The sequence below is a fragment of the Sturnira hondurensis genome, unplaced genomic scaffold, assembly GCF_014824575.4.
Source record: "Sturnira hondurensis isolate 20B ecotype Veracruz unplaced genomic scaffold, ASM1482457v3 Scaffold0006713, whole genome shotgun sequence".
In the NCBI taxonomy this organism is placed as follows: Eukaryota; Metazoa; Chordata; class Mammalia; order Chiroptera; family Phyllostomidae; genus Sturnira; species Sturnira hondurensis.
The window spans coordinates 5,102,971-5,120,427 of record NW_028079344.1 but is presented as its reverse complement, the minus strand read 5'-3'; positions in this window follow the sequence as shown (position 1 = coordinate 5,120,427).

Here is a 17,457-nt window from a genome sequence, read left to right as displayed (position 1 = left end):
CATCTCCCTCACTCCTGCAGTGGTGGCCTCCTGGTGTCCAGAGAGTACTCCGGAAAGGCCTGAAAGGACCATAGGTCTCTGACCTTCTAGTCAAATAAGACTTGATGTGCCAGCTTAGAAATCTCCCTTCCACATTTGATTCCTTTTCTGGGGCAAAAGGCATACTGAGCTCCAAGTTGCTTGCTTTCAAATGCATTTGGGGAAAAAATATCTAACTGATCATGGAAACCCACTCATGTAATTAACCTCTTTAAAGATAGCCAGGTAGTCTTAAGGAGTTTTTTTTTTAATTTAATTCATTTATTTTTAGAGAGAAGGGAAGGGAGGGAAAAAGAGAGAGAGAGAAACATCAATGTGTGGTTGCCTCTCATGTGGTCCTCACTGAGGACCTGGTCCTCAACCCAGGCAGGTGCCCTGACCAGGAGTTGAACTGGCAATCTTTTGATTCTCAGAACACTGAGAATCAAAAGCTACTGAGCCATACCAGCTAGGGTTTAAGGCATTATTTTAAAACACAGTTCTATGGTGTATGACTGCTAAATATGTCACTCTTTATTCTCAACTAATTTCTTGGGATGAAAAATTTGGAATCTGACTCAATGAGTATTCCAACCCTCACCTTTCCTGCATTTAACAACAACATATACTTTTCTATGATAGATTTATCTGGTTCATATCTTCCCCATGTGATCTATTGAAATTAGCTGGGAGTGGGTTATGGTTTCTAAAATGAAATGCCTTTGTCCTAAATTCTGCAATAACACAGAGTGTTATAATGAATAAGATCATTTTTTTCTTCCTAGTTTCAGGTAAAACTTCTGCATTCACCAGGGTGCCTCCTTGAACTGAATCTGCCACTAATCACCAATGAATTGATGGGGATATCTTTTAACTTGTTTGTGTTTCAGGCAGTCTGAATCTCAGCCTGAAAAATAAGTGTGATGAACTACAGGATTTGTAAGTTTTTCAGCACTCTGGAATTCTAGGATCCGTAAACAGTGGGGCCACTGAGAAAACCAGTTCAGGATCAATGTGAAGTTTGGGGTCTTTTAAACTAGAAGATGCAGAGTTCTGGCCAACTTCCTGCTGCCTTTGTGGACACCTGGCATGCTGTTTTCCTTTTGGCACCTGTTCTGGCGTGTCATCTAGATAGAATAACTTCTCAGAGCAGCAGAAAGACTGTCTTGATTCTCCAGGGACCTGGAAGGTAACAAAAACAGGTGCAAGAAGCAAATAAACCATTTAATGTTGTCATGGCCTGTTTTCTAGCAGGACTTGACCATCATCATGTAGCCTACTAAAGCATCCTTCCGAGGGAAATGGAGAGGGAGTCACAAGAAGGTGACCTGCTAGCACCTGCCTGTTGAAGAAGAGCCTCAACAAAAGACTCCTTTCATGAAGGTCCAAGAACTTCAGGTTTAAAGTGAGGATAAGGATTTGTTGTTGCTGATCTTTCTATACCCACACTTCAGTGCTTTTGCCTTGAAACCCTGGAAACCTTCCTGCTCAAACAAAAAATGCCCTATGCTACATGAAATTTACTTGTTTTCCCCCGACTCTTTGTCTTTGGTGAATTCAGGCTGTTTTGAGGTACCCAAACTATGGCTTTCTCAAGTCAATTCAACAGTAGTAGTAGTAATAAAACACAAATTAGAGTAACTATTTGACATCGTACAGACAAAGCCACCTATTGCATGAATGACAGACCACTTCTACTTTTTAGATGAGGTGAACCCAAAACGGATGCCTGCATTCGTAGAAGAAGAAAAGTAATGTTTTCTTCTACCCTTCTATGTTCTTAAGTGAGACCACCTGTAATAAAAAAGATTAACAGGAGAAAAACAAAGAGAAGCTTGATAACAACCTGACCTCCTGTAGACATGGGAGATACTCAAGAAAACTGAGTAACTTCCTGAAATGGCCCAAGCCACCACCTAAAATATCACTTCCAGCTAAAGACAAAAGATGAAGTTGGAGGATACGGAGCCGGTTTTGGAGGTATTCAGGCAAAGCACAAAAAAGGGTATGATTTTTATGCAGATTTAGTCAGTGCCTTCTCCACTGATGAGAGGTTCTGAAGAGTTGGTCTTCTTTCTCTTCCTGGTACAGATAGGCAGATGCCCTTGCAAAGGGAAATTTCCTTTATAAATGTAAATGTCTTCTACAAAAGGGTGACTTCTATTTGGTTTTCAGAGCTTCTGTGTGTGCAGTTTCTTAAAAATAACCAGCCCAAAATAATCCTTATCCAAGGAGGCATATTCTGGGATGGGAATTCTTTTCCTCTTTGCCTTCTTCCAACTTTTGATAAATATTAAAAGAGGGAGCAAACAGGAGAGCAGCTGGTGACCCACACATGTGGCTGTGGTTCAGCAGTTTGACACTAACTACAAATCATTACAAATTGTGATTCTCATTATAACTGTATTCTTCAGATGGCAAAATATTTTGCTTTTTTGCTACTTTCCTTTGTGGATGAAAAAGGGACCACATACTAAACCTGACAAGCTCAGGGGAGGCCTGTGTGTCAGCCTTACAAACTCAGAGACCTGAAGTAACCATAGAGATTGGTCTGAAATGAAAATTTTCTAACTAAAAGCAAGTCATGGCAGGCAGTCATGTCCTAGGCTAGTATCCCCCTTGACAAAGGTGAATATTTACCTGAACTGAGCCTGTCTATTGTTACTTTAGCATCTATGATAACATATCTTTAGAAAGCCAGAGTAATCCCCTTTTTTCCAGACCCCTCAGGGCACAACCTCCCACCAGGTCAGTGTCAGTAATTCGCTAAATTATTCCATACCAGTATTATCCGTATCCATTTTGTGTTGACAGTTGCCTTCCTAAAGAGAACACCAGAAACACTTGTTGATCAAGCAAAGCTAAGTGTGTTAGACCTACAACAGGCAAGGAGAACACCACATTATCAGTCTTGTTGTGTTTCAAGATAAGGAAATTAGAAACTAGGGTATTATGGAGGGTGTTATAACTTGGACTGAGTGATTTTAAGGTATGTCTTGTAAGGTAAGGAATAGGATAAGACTGGGCAAAGTTCAAGGCATAATAGCTTTGAATCTTTCTATGCTTGAGTCTTTGCTAATACACATCCCAAAGCCAGAAGAAGAAGTAGGACAGCTCCCCAAGGGCACCAGTGGTTTTATGGGGGAGGGACCTCTGCAGCATCTGCCTTCTAGTAAGTACTAGATCTCACCAGTGACGGGTGGGCCACATCTTGGACCCAGAGAGTCCAGAGGGCACTGTAGAATCAGCATCCTCAGGGCTGTCCATCTAGATGCCCCTGTCCCACATTTCAAGATCCCAGGTTTTCTACACCAGGGCCCTGGCCTTCGAAGAACAGACCTGCCTTGGCTGAGCCTTGGAAACTCTCTGGAGCTCCCGGACTCTAACAATGCGATCTTCAGTCCGCATCTGGGCTGTGTCTGTCCTTTCTCTGTAAGAGATAAAGGCCCCTTTGTAAACCATCACAGAGACCCTATGTTAACTGGCCTCAGTTGTTCGTTATTCTTCTGGGCATCAAACCAACTTAGCAGCATCCAACCCATGCTGCTCTTCTGTAGGCATTTTTTAAAAAGATTTTATTTACTTATTTTTAGACAGAGGGTAAGGGAGGGAGAAAGGGAGGGAGAGAAACATCAGTGTGTAGTTGCCTCTTACACACCCCCTATTGGGGAGCAATACAGCACATGCCCTGACTGGGAATTGAACAAGCCACCCTTTGGTTCACAGGCCAGCACTCAATCCACTAAGCCACATCAGCCAGGGCTCTTGTAGGCATTTTTGGCCTGTATTTTTAAAATGCCTACATTGTGGCACCTGCCACAGCATTCCCTCCACCAGAACATTTTCTAAGATACTACTGGTGAAGTCTTGAGCAACTGAGCCACTTCCGTACAACAGGGGCTCTCAGTGCCCCTACCTGTCAACCAGGATGGCTAGCTCCTCATCTGCTGGGAGGTGGTCAGGCCAGTACCACATGCCTGTCTTATTGCCTGTTTTCTCAAACCACTCCCATCCCTGCTTGTGTTATTCTGGGTCCCCAAAAAGCAGATGCAATGATAGGCTTAATCATGTAAGAAATTTATTCAGAGAAAGGCCTATGAGAGGAAATGAGGAGAACTGAGAAAGAAAGAGCCATCAGACTGCAATGCAGGACTGAGCACAAGTGGAAGGAAGTGTAGATGGAAGCTTCCAGACTATTTTGAAGTTCTCAGGGATATTCAGAAAAGCTGCTGCCAAATCCTGAGCTAGGACTGCCCATTAGACTCCCAGGAAGGACCTGCCTTAGACCTCCAGGAAGGGCCTGCTGCGCTCAGCCTGTCAGTGGTGGGCAGGCAGCAGATCTTAAAAACTAAGGCTTTGGTGGAAACTCAGCAGTGGATCTCAGAGCTTGGCACCTGGGTCTCTCACAACTGGTTGATCCACGTTTCTCTTTCACATCAGTATTTCTCCCTCCCTCTCTCTCTCCCTTCCTCTCTTTCTCAAATCAGTAAACACATCCTCAGGTGAGTATTTTTTTTAAATTGTGCATTACTAAATCCGCAGAACCACTGTCTAAGCAAAACCTCTTCTCCTGCGCTTTGCTTGCTCACCTCCCTCTCCTGGAGGGCTCCCTGTGCTCACCCTTTCTCCTAGTGTAGTGGCCTCTGCTTCTTCCACTCCATCAGCTCTCCTTTCTTTACTTTCCTCCAGCCAGCTTGGCTTTCACACAACAAACTCCCAACTCTTTTTTCTTTTAGTTGTACCCATCTGGAAAAACTCCAGTCATAGGTGAGACAAAATATACACAGTACTATAAAATAAAAATGTTAATTATAAACTTAAAATATTATACATATTTCCTCTACTCTAGATGTTTCACACACTAGAGCCCCTTGGTCCCACCATGCACTGGGATCATCATGTTCTGTGGGAACAGAGCTGCTTTGCACTCTTATGTATCTCCCTGACCACTTCTCTTGCTCACTGTTCAAACATCATTTGTCCTCAGCCCCAGATGCCCACTCCTCTTCTGCCCTTTTGGAAAATGACTGAGCATCCCACATCACAGAGAAAAACAGAAGCCACCAGATGGACATGGCCTTCTTTGTCTGCTATCATCTCTGCAAACCTCCTTTATACTTCACCATTCTGTTCTTTCTGCAGTGACAGAACCCGGCCTTCCTCCAAGCACGGGGCTACTCCCTACCTGTGCTGTGAGTGCCACTTGTCCCCCTCCATCTCAGAAACCTTACACTCTTGGTCATTCTTTCTTTTTTCTTTGCATTATTTCTTTTATCTTCAATTCCTCCCTCCCAAAAGACTCTTTATACTCAATGTTTAAATATCTGCAAACCAAACCCATCCAAGTCAGAAGAAAAGAAAGGAAATCCTCTTTTTTCCTCACTCCTCAAAGCTGCTGCTGCTACTTATGTCTCTTTCTGTCTCTTCACAGCCAGTTTTCTCAGAAGTCCTGATTATTTTTGCTGGCTTCCTTGCTTTTGCATTCAGTCTTCGATGCTCCAATTCTGCGGATGCACTGGTTCAGCACTTGTTTGGGCAGCCAGTGATCGCTACATTCAAGAAATGCTTTTCAGTTTTCATCACACTTGTTGTCTCAGCATCATCTGACACCACTAACCTAACCACCCCCTCCCTGCTTTCTGTGCAAGATACAGTGGGTTGGCTCCTGCCACATTCATTCCACTCCCCTCTTTGCATACCTTCTTGGCAGAGGGTAGAGAGCTAAAAACAACATTTTCCATATTCTCTTGCCACCGTTTCCAGATGAGATTTAGATTTCACCAATCAGGCACCCTCTCAGAGGAGTGCCATTTGAAACTGAGACAAATGGTAGACAGGTGGGGCTTGAGGCATCCGCCGTGCTGGTGGCCCTGTGGTGGAGGCAGGGAGGGGCTGAGGCCAGCAGCTGGGTGTGGCTTCCCATGGCTGTCCCTGGCTGTGTGGGCGCTAGCTCCTGTGGAGGACCAACTCTGCAGTGTGGGTTTGGGAGTTATTCCTAAAAGTTCAGCCTAGATAGAGTTCATTTCCTTGCCTTTCCTTAATCGCCTATGACTTAAAAATTTTTTTTAATCTTTACCTGGGGACATGTTTATTGATTTTAGAGAGAAAAGAAAGTAGAGAGGGGGAGAGAGAGAGAGAGAGAGAAACATTGATTTGAGAGAAAAACATCGATCAGGTGCCTCCTATATATACCCTGACTGGAGATCAAATCCACAACCTAGTATGTATCCTTACTGGGAATTGACCCTGCAACCTTTTGGTGTATGGTGTGATCCTCCAAGTGACCCATCTGACTAGAGCTGCCTATGACTTATAATAAATCTCTCTTATTTATATTAGCTACATGGATTCTGTTGCCTGAGACTAAAAACATTGCCAAAATAATGAGTTTCTTTTTTTAAAACTGATGACTCATTTATTTGGACGAGACAAAAATATCTTCACATTGTTTTCTTTTATACAAAAAGTTGATCATTTCAAATATATTAGGGTCTTGTCTTTTCTCTTTTCAACACAATTCATTTCATTTGGGTCCCAGGAACTGTTTTTCATTTTAGGATTCACATTTAAGTAACACATGTGCGCCCATGACAGCCACAAGAGCATGCTTGAACTCTGCATAGTCATTTGTTATTATGATGTCTGTAGTAACTTACGGTTAATGACTTTCTGACTCTTCTCACCATGTCTTTCTTTTTAAGTCAGTTCTGGCCTTGTTTGTAGAAGTCTCTATCATCAGCTGCATTGTTATCTCCTTCTGTCAGAAAAGTGGTGTCTTCACTGTCTTGTCCAGCTCTCACAGGGTCTCCCAGGCAATTTGTTAAGAACAGAGGTCTACCCTGTAGAAGTCTGGCTCCACTCTGCCACTGAGTACCCCATCAGCTCTGCTACGGGGCGGGGGGGGGGGCTCACTGTTCTCATCTTCTTTGTTCCTCCTCCTGTTTGCATCCAGCCAACCCAGGCAGCAATTCCCAGGGCTTCCTCATAAGCTCCTTCATCTTCTTGCCCTCTCAGCCCTCTTGATACCCTTGTTCATGCCCATGCTGCTCTCGGACCCTGTATAAAATGATGCTCAGTTGACATGTACAGCCAACCCCCTTTTCTGTATATAACCAATATATTAGCTTTTATTGTACTATAACATATTACCACAAATCTAGTGACTTAAAGCAATGTCCACTTATTATCTCACAGTTCTGTGGGTTAGAAATGCCAGTACAGTGTGGCTCAGCAGGACCTTCTGCTTATAAGAGAAGGCTGGACTCAAGGAGCATCTGGGTAACATTCCTTTCAAAGGCTTTTGTGATGAATCCATTCTGGCTTGTTTGAGTTGTTGGTAGAATTTAGGCCATTGAGGTTGTAGTACCGAGGTTTCTGGTTCCTTGCCGGCTGCCGGCCGGGAGCCTCTCTCGGTTCCTATGGTCTCCTGCATTCCTTGCCACGTGCTGCTCTCTCCCTCTTCAAACCAGCACCAGTGTGTTGAGAACTTCTCAGGCTTCAAATCTCTGGCTTCTTCTTTAGTCACTTCTTTCTGTTGGACAAATTTACTGCTTTTTTCTTTTTTTCACTTTCTTTTTACTGACTTAAAATGTATATAACATGAAATTCCTCACTTTAAATTACGCAATTCAGTGGGTTTTAGTATAGTCACAATATTGTGCAACCATCACCACTATCCAATTCTAGGATATTTCTATCAACCCAAAAGGGAGCCAGATACCGGTTAGCAGTCATTTCCAATTCTTCTCTCTCCCTGTTCCCTGGCACCCACTAATTTGTTTTCTGTCTCTGTGGGTTTGCTTATTTTGAACATTTCATATAAATGGAATCATGTAATGTGTGATCCTTTGTGCCTGGTTTCTTTCATTTAGCGGGTTTCACCCATGTTGTACCACATATTAGCTTTTTATGGCTGAATAATATTCCATTTTGTGAATGTACCATGATTTGTTTATCCATTCATCAATAATGGACATTTCAGTTACTTATACCTTCAGCTACTGTGAATAATAATGCTGTTCTGAATATTCGTGTACAAAGTTTTGTATAAATGTATGTTGTCATTTCTTTTGGGTATATGCCTAGGAGTAGAATTCCTAGGTTATATGGTAACTTCATGTTTAACCTTTTGTGTGACTGCCAAACTGTTCTCCACAGTAGCTGTACCATTTTACACTTTTCCAGGTGATGTGTGAGAATTCCAGTTTCTCTACATCCCCCCTAAAACTGGTTACCTTGCCCCCTTAACACAGTTATCCTACTGCCCTTTCATAGTGGATTTAATTTGCATTTCCCAGAGACTAATAATGGTGAACATGTTTTAATATCTTTATTGATCTTCTTTGGAGAAATGCCAGCTTAAATCATTTTCCCCACATTTAATTGAATTTTTGTCTTTTTTATCATTGAGTTGTAAGTTTTTTATATATTCAGGATACTAGACCCTTGTCAGACATATGGTTTGTAAATATTTTTCCCATTATTTTCACTTCCTTAATAGGGTTTTAACTTTGACTAAATTCATTTAATCTTTTTTTTGGTTGCTTGTGTTTTTGGTATGTCTATGTCATATTTAAGAAATCTTTCTGCTTGTAGGGCTCATGAGATAATGTTGGGCTCACATAGATCATCTAAGACTATTCCTTAAGGCTCCTAGTCAGATCTGCAAAGTCCCTTTTTCCATGTAAGGTGATGTATTCACAGGACGTGGACATCTTTGGAGTGGGGGTGCATTCTGCCTACCCAAACCAGCTCCTTAACATCTTTCAGGTCTCTCAAGCCCTTCAGGTTTAACACATCCAGTCTGTCTTCTCCTGGTGTTCATTATCCTAGTGAAGATATTATCTATCCATTTCAAAAGACAAAGCATTCAAAGACATCCTTGAAATCTCCTTTCTTACTTTCTACATCTCGTTCATTGACAAGTACTGTGATTTTTACCTCCTGAATTTCACATGTATCTATATGTTTTCTCTACTTCTACCAATCTTATCTACTTCTTGCTAGTTTTGTGACTTTTTATAAACAACAGATGTTACTGTAACTGTAACCTGTCTCCAAAGCCTTTAGAGGTATGCTTGATACAGAGTTAGCTTTCAGTAAATGTTAGCTACCACACTGCTGCTGTTGTTAGTTCAAGAAGAGACACAATTTCTCTACACTTCCTGTGAGCCCCTGTGTACTTTGGTCCCGCCCTCTCTCAAACTTCCTCTGGCAGTGTCCCCCTTGCTTTCTGTGCTCACCTTGCTCCAAGTCCTCACGCTCTCTGTGCTTCTTCCCACCCCATGACCTCAGCCTGGACCATACTTCTCTTTCCTCTTCTTCACTCGGTAAACTCTTATGCTCTTTAAACCTCAGTGTAAAAGCAACTTCCTCTGAGAATTTCTGCCTTTCCCCTTGACTAGGCCAACTGCCTTAGGTATACATGGCATGGTGTACAGGTCCTTGTCACAGCTGTACTTTTACATATGTTTGTGTAATTATATGACTTATGACAACTCTCTCACTAGACTTGAAGCTCACCAAATAGCTCTTACCATCTAGCACAGGGCATGGCATGAACTAGTTGCTCAGTAAGTATTTGTTTAATAAATATATCATCTTACAGAATCCAAAAACATTGGGCCTATGGGAGTGATCATTTGGCCTACTCTTTTCTGATGTATAAATAAATGAAGACCACTAAAGTGAAAAACAAGCAAAAGCCATTTAGTCAGAGCTTGCAAGAAAGTCAGCCACCACCATGCCTTTTGTCAGAGACTCAAAGGCAGGCAGAGGAGTGAAAAAAGCTTTTTAGCGAAAAAACCTCCAGTCAAGGTGTGCCCTGACTGAAGCCTGTTGGCATGGAAAGCTACAGGCAGGCTAACTAGAAGCAGAGCATCCTACGTAACTGGTTAGAGCTGTATAATTCGCTTTCTCTGGTTGGTCCTGTGGTGAAATCAGGCACAGAAATAGCTGTCAGTTATTAATTAAGTCCTGGCCATTTTAGGGCTAAAGTTGTTACAGAGAGGTTGTTCGACTTCCTGGACTGTTTGCTAGAGATAGTGATATCGGCTCTTATAAGTCTAACCTTATAGTAGGTAGTATGTTTGCTTCCTGGGCTGGTTGTTATACATAGTGGGTTGTTTCCTGGCTAGTTGCTACAGATATTGGTCGGAGATGTGTTTTTATATATGGTTTGGCCATTACCCATTTGCATATTCAGTATCTCATTCATATATACAAAAAAGGGGATCTAGGAGTGTTAAGAGACTTGCCCAAGTTCACACAGCTTGTTAAAAACATTGACCTGGTATTGTATACCTCACTCTCTTACCCCTCCCACTCACAGAGAAGGCAGTCAATGCCTGTGATGCAGATGGTAAGTTTTTGTCCTGTAACGTATGAACCAAGGGCTCAGGTTCTTTTAAAATATTTTTAAGGAGATTAAAGAACTATAAAATAATCTGTGAGTTGAGGGTGATAATATTGCATTTAGAATTACAATTATGAAAAGCTCCATATCTTCCCTTGCTAAGTAAGTTAACTTTCATTTTCTCCTGGTGTGACTATAGGGTTCAGATGACTCACTTAAATGTGGTTTTCCTTAAAGCACTTAAGACTTGAGCTGGTGGATGCAGAGGGCAGTGTTGGCATGTATGGCTCTCAGGAAGGCAATTGTGTCGGTCATGGGAACAGAGAACTATAATTTGTGGACCTAGGAAGGGATCATTTTTAACTTCAGGGAATTTCTCAAGGAAGGTCTTGTCTGGAATTAGAGTGACTGAAAGATCAGTATATTGAAAATCTCAGTCCCTGCAATTTTCATCAGAATGCAAGTGGCTTCTCAATAGGCCCTGTGGAGTGGGTCCCCTGAGTGAGCCCCATCACTGAACACAACCACAGTCTGTTGTTGAGCTCGGAAGTGGTAATAGTGTGGTGGAAAGAGACTCTCAAGGAGTTCTCCCTTCAGGAGCGTGCTGGGAAATGGTCAAGCCACCGCTGGTGACTGCAGCCTGAAATGGCTTGTAATGATGTTTTCCTGATGAGATCCCATGTATTTACAGTCTTTCTTAGCCTTTTCTAGGATAGCTCGATTGCTTAAAGTTACTATTACACCCTGACCAGTGTAAACCCACCTACATTTTACAGCTTACAGAATCCAGCTACTTCACCCTTCATGAATGTGCCCAAATAAAAATGTGTTTTTGCATATTTAAACCCAGCAAGTTATTAATTGAACAGATATAAACTCAGTTTTTCAGTGTCATTATATTAATATTGTAAACTAATTTTGATGTGAATATAAACATATTCACTAATTTTGATTTAGTGCCTTTGATGAAACTGCTGAGGTCACCAATTCAATGAATAATATAGCAAAGTGATAAAAACCCTCAATTCGAATTTCACTAAGTTGATGTATGTTGTGATTTAGTGAGAGTATGAGTTCAAGTTTATATTTGAACTATATGTGGGGGAGGGATTATTTAAGCAAGTAGCAGAGTGACTGTGGAACAAAATGTTTCTGTAAGATGTTACTTTCATGCATCACAGAAGCGTTCTTTTGTGCATGAGTAATTGTGCTAACTGTAAATCATTTTATCTATACATGACAGCAGGTTCCCTCCATTATGCAGCCTTGTTAGCCAAGTCCAAGTTATTGTGTGTACTGGAAAAATATAAATCTGCCTTTCATTAGAGAAGAAAAACAATATAGAGCAAAGACCACACTCTGTAGCTCCAAAATAAAATTAAAATTGTAAGAAGCATGTATTCTTACATCTGTGTTATTGAAAGATAAGCTGAGGCATGCTAAAAAGCTTTTAGAATTTGTTTGAGCAAAAATCTGTTTGAATGAAGCAGCACTAAACCAGAATTGGTTGGCACTCTGCCAACAGGAGTCAAGGGAAAGATGTAAAGAAAGTGTTGAAACAAACTAAGGAGATCACTGATTGGCCACAGCTTAAAGCCTAGGGGGCTGTTTGTGACTGGTTGGCTCTAGAGTTTTGACTTTGTAACCTTGAGGCATTTGTAGGCTTAGATCATGGTTTGCTTAGGTAGGTTGCTATGGTCTTAGAGCCACCCCAGTGTAATGGCCTCCTTCTTTGATTAATTTAACAGTGCCCAGGTCCAGTTTGCAGCTTCAGATTTGACCTCTGATGTGCCTAATGGGGAATACAATCCCATCCACCCACTCTCAGAGCTCCTGAGGCTGCCGTAGGCTCACACCAATGGCAATAGCTGCAATCAGGGTTGGCAGAAGGCTCCTCACTTCTTCCTAGAGGCTAATTATGGAAGGAAGAAAGTTGCAAAGAGAAAGTTTGAAGTGGAATCATCCTCCATTTCTGTAGCTGAGTATTATACTTGTCTGTAGGTCAAATGTTTTGGACAAACATAGGCCCCAGACTACGCTTCTGAATGGCACAGAGTTTAGAGTCTTGCCATTGGGTCTGAACATTGCCCGCCTCACCTTCAGTGTAGGTTGCTCCCCAGAGAAGGACCACACATGTGTGTCTGGAGGAGATCAAGTAATTACCACACATAGACCGGATTTCTGCCAGCTCCCAGTCTGACTCTGTGTTCCTTCACTCTGCAGAGGAGGAAGGCTTCCCAGGATGGCACTCTGTCCTTGCCCTATGCCTTTCAAAGTAATATGGAACAGAAAGAGTTCATCTACCCAGCCCTCACAGAGCCAAGCACTAAGCACCGAGAATTGTAGTGGAGAAATACTGGCTATTTTACTAATAAATAGTGCCATCCAGCAGGATGCGAAGTTAATGCTCAAAAGCTTGAACTCCCTGATGGTGGGTAGGGTACAGGTTATACAGGACAAAAATCACAAGATACCATGTGTTAGGAGGTTGTTCTGCGACTAATTGGTTGGAGGTGAGGTAAATTATTTTTTTAAATTTTGGGCAGTCCTGAGGTTTGTTCCAGTGTCCTTCTGTCTGGTCTCATGGGAAAGTAGTCTGGGAGTCATTCCACCTTAGGGCTCAGGAACTGGAACATAATTTAGGTCAAGATGTTATCTTTAACTTGTCAGCAGTTCAGACCCTGTGGCCATTAGTCAGGTCCAAACTACTGTCCTCAGCTGCCTCAGGGGTTTGCTGATTATGGGGTAGGGGAAGGCTAGGTCTCTGAGGGGTATAAAAAAAGATGATTTCTAGAGCTAGGATTTAAACCTAAATTTAAAGTCATAAGGACCCACAGTTTCAGAAGTTCTTTTCCTTTACCAGCATACCCTTCTTCCCTCTTCCCTGTGCTAGAGTCTTCCACACCCAGAAGAAATCCCAGAACTCTAGTCTGGCCATGTGCCTTGCAAATTCTGCTGTTTCAGATGTTCGCAGAAGTTTGAAGGCTTGTTTCTCAGCTTAGGAAACTGCTGAGATCTGCAATGACACTTATTTGTAGTTTGTATCTTTGGTTTTCTTACCTTGTAATAAATAAATTTATTTTCTCTAACACTTACTACTCAAAGTGTTTTCATAAATGAACAGAATTGGCCTCTTTAGCCCCAGAGTGTGTTAGAAATACCAAGTGTCAAACATCACCCAATCAGAATTCCTGGGTGACTCACATGCACATTCAAGTTCCAGAAACTTTGTTCTAAACAACCAGATGAGGCCATTTTCTATATAATGTGGCAGAGACATGAGGCAGGAAATAGATCAAGACAGGATTTCTAAACCTGGACATTTGGCCAAGATGGAGGCATGCTAGATACACTGTGCTTCCTTGCACAACCAAAAGAGGGAGAGCAATGAATTTAAAAACAAAAAACAACTAGAACTGCCAGAAAATCAAACTATATGGAAGTCCAACAACCAAGTAGGTAAAAAAGAAACATTCATCCAGATGGGTAGGAGGGGCAGAGATGGGCAGCCAGGGCAGAGAGGACCCACCGCAAGGTGGTGGCTGAAAGACCAGGGTGGGCAAGACTGCAGCTGGTGGACCAGGTGAGGTGCTGGCTGGTGGAGCAGGTGGTCCCACATTTTCATGTGGATAAACTGGCAGGAAAAACTCGAGAACGAGATAGACCACAAAACCCAGCGTTCCAGTGCAGGGAAATAAAACCTCAAAACCTCTGGCTGAAAAAAACCTGTGGGGGTTGCAGTGGTGGAAGAAACTCTCAGCCTCACAGGAGAGTCTTCCAGGGTCCAAGAATGTACACAAACCCACCCACCTGGGAATCAGCACCAGAAGGGCCCAATTTCCTTGTGGGTAACAGGGGAAGTCACTGAAAGCTAGCCCCAACTCAAGCAAGCAGCATTGTTCCCTCTCAGACCCCTCCTCCACATATAGCACCACAAAGCAGAGACTTGGGTTGTACCACCTTGGCCAATACCTAAGGTTCCACCCCTTACTACATAACAGGCATGCTGAGATAACAAAAAATATGGTCAAAATGAAAGAACATATCAAAGTGCCAGAAAAAATACAGTTAAGAAACAAAGAGATAGCCAACCTATCAGATGCACAGTTTCAAACACTGGTAACCAGCAGGCTCATAAAATTGGTTGAGTATGTTCACAAAATAGAAAAAAAGATGGAGGCTATAACAAGTGAAATAAAGGGAACCAACAGTGAAGGGAAGGAAACCAGGACTCAAATCAATGGTTTGGAGCAAAAGGAAGAAATAAACATTCAACCAGAACAGAATGAAGAAACAAGAACTCAAAAAATGAGGAGAGGCTGAGGAACCTCTGGGAAAACTTTAATCATTCCAACATCTGAATCATACAGGCACCAGAAGAGAAGAGGAAGACCAAGAAATTGAAAACTTATTTCAGCAAAAAATGAAGGAGAACTTCCCCAATCTGGAAAAGGAAATAGACTTCCAGGAAGTCCAGGAAGCTCAGAGAGTCCCAAAGGAGTTGGACCCAAGGAAGCACACACCAAGGCACATCAGAATGAAGTTACTGAAGATTAACGATAGGGAGAAAATCTTAAAAGCATCAAGAGAAAAGGAGACAGTTACCTACAAAGGAGTTCCCATCAGACTGTCAGCTGATTTCTCAAAAGAAACCTTGCAGGTAAGAAGGGGCTGGAAAGAAGTATTTGAAGTCATGAAAGGAAAGGACCTACATCCAAGATGACTCTTTCCAGCAAAGCTTTCATTTACAATGGAAGGGCAGATAAGGTGCTTCCCAGATAAGGTCAAGTTAAAGGAGTTCATCATCACCAAGCCCTTATTAGAGAAAATGTTAAAGGGACATTTCTAAGAAAAAGAAGAAGATCAAAACTATGAACAGTAAAATGACAACAATCCACAACTATCAACAATCAAACCTAAAAAAAGCCAAAACCAAAAATAAACTAGGCAGAGAACTAGAACAGGAACATAATCACAGAAATGGAGATCACATGGAGGGTTATCATGAGGAAGAGGGGCAAAGGTACAGGCAATAAGAAGCATAAATGATAGGTACAAAATAGACTGGGGGAGGTTAAAAATGGTATAGGAAATGTAGAAGCCAAAGAACATATATGTACGACCCACAGACATGAACTACAGGGGGTGGGTAATGCAGGTAGGAGGAGCTGTAAAAAAGCAGAGGAGAATAAAGGGGGGGGGGTAAATGGGACAAATGTAATAGTATAATCAATAAAATATATTTAAAAATAAAAATGGCTACACAAAAAAACCAAAAATAGATAAATTGGATTCTATCAAAAATTTAAAATCTTTGTATCTTAAAGGACACAATTGAAAGAGTAAAAAACAACCCACAGGATGAGGGGAAATATTTGTAAATTATTGCATATCTGACAACGTATTATTATCCAAAATATATAAAGAATTTCTACAACTCAACAATACAAAACAACCTGATTTAAAAATGAGAAAAGAACTTCAATAACACTTCTCTAAAGATCTACATAAATCCATTAAGCACATGAAAAGATGTTCATCATCACTAATCATTAGGGAAATGCAAGTCAAAACTGCAATGAGGTACCACTTTATATCTATTTGAATAGCTATTTTTAAAAAGACAGAAAACAAGTATTAGTGAGGATGTGAAGACATTGAAACTCTCATGCATTGCTGGTGGGAATGAGGAATGGTGCAGCTACCATGGAAAGCAGTATGGTGGTTCTTCAAAAAGCTGAACAAAAAAATTACCATATGACTCAGCAATTCTGCTCCAGATAGACATACCCCAAAGAACTAAAAACAGGGACTCAGACACTGGTATCAGTACACCACTGTTCAATGCAGCAAACGACACAAATGTCTATGAATGGATAAAAGGATAAACAAAATGTGGTATACCCATACCATGGAATATAACTCAGAACTAACAAGGAAGGAAATTCTGATACATGCTATAACATGAATGAACTTTGAAGACATTATGCTAAGTGAAATAAGCCAATCACAAAATTGGAATGATTCCACTTATATGAGGGACCTAGATTAGTCAAATTCTTAGAGATAGAAATAAAATGGTTTCCAGGAGCTGAGGGGAAGAGGAAATGGGGAGTTAGTATTTAGTGGGCCGAGGTTCAGTTTGGGAGAACAAAAGTTCTGTAGAGGAAGAGTTGTCACGCTTGCACAACAGTGCAAATGTATTTAATGTTACTGAACTGTACACTTAAAATGATTAAAATGGTAAATTTTAAGCTATGCATAGTTTTACTACAATTAAAAAAACACAGAACATAAAATAACCATTAGTGACAACTGTTACACATTTTTAAAAATATAAATCAATATTTTAAAAGTTTCCCCTGTACCCATGAGAAAGAGCATGAGCCCTGGTGAGAGGAGTCTGGTTTATCATTGAGATGAGCACTGTGCACAACCAAGTAGCTCTCACTGGTTAATAAGCTGTTTCAGTCTTTCTTATTCTTAGTCTAATTCTGGCTAAAGACAAGAAAGCATAAGAGCACTGATGATCAAATTCCATAATTAAATGGGGGGCATAAATGTGGTAATAATTCTGAAAATTTACCTCATGTTGCTTTCTGTGCTGTGCAGAAATCCTTCACCCCACCCCTCCCTTACACACACTCAGCAGTCCTGGGAAGCACTGATGCTCTAGGCAGATGTGTTCCCGCCCTCCGGAGCAGAGGAAGGGAGTGTCCTCATGGTCAGGCAAGGCTTCACTGAGGGAGATGGTGAACCTGACAGCAGAGGTAATGCAGGAAAGGGGGAGCAGGAATTCCAGGTGAGAGGTCATGGACAAATGTAGCACAGGGGGCCCCAAACGGGAGCTGCTTAAGTGTCCATGATATTCAAAAAAAACCCACCGAGTGGAGAAGCCAATGTGGACATTCTGTTTATTACTCACAGGGGAGGTCACAGACTGTGGTGGGACAGGGTGAGAGAGTCCACACCTCTTCCAGTCTCAGGCTCATTATAAGGGGTCCCAGACAAAGGAAGAAATGTCTTATGTGTGACTCTAAACTACATTACTTCAGTGTGTAAAAGGTCAAGAAACAGTCACAGGA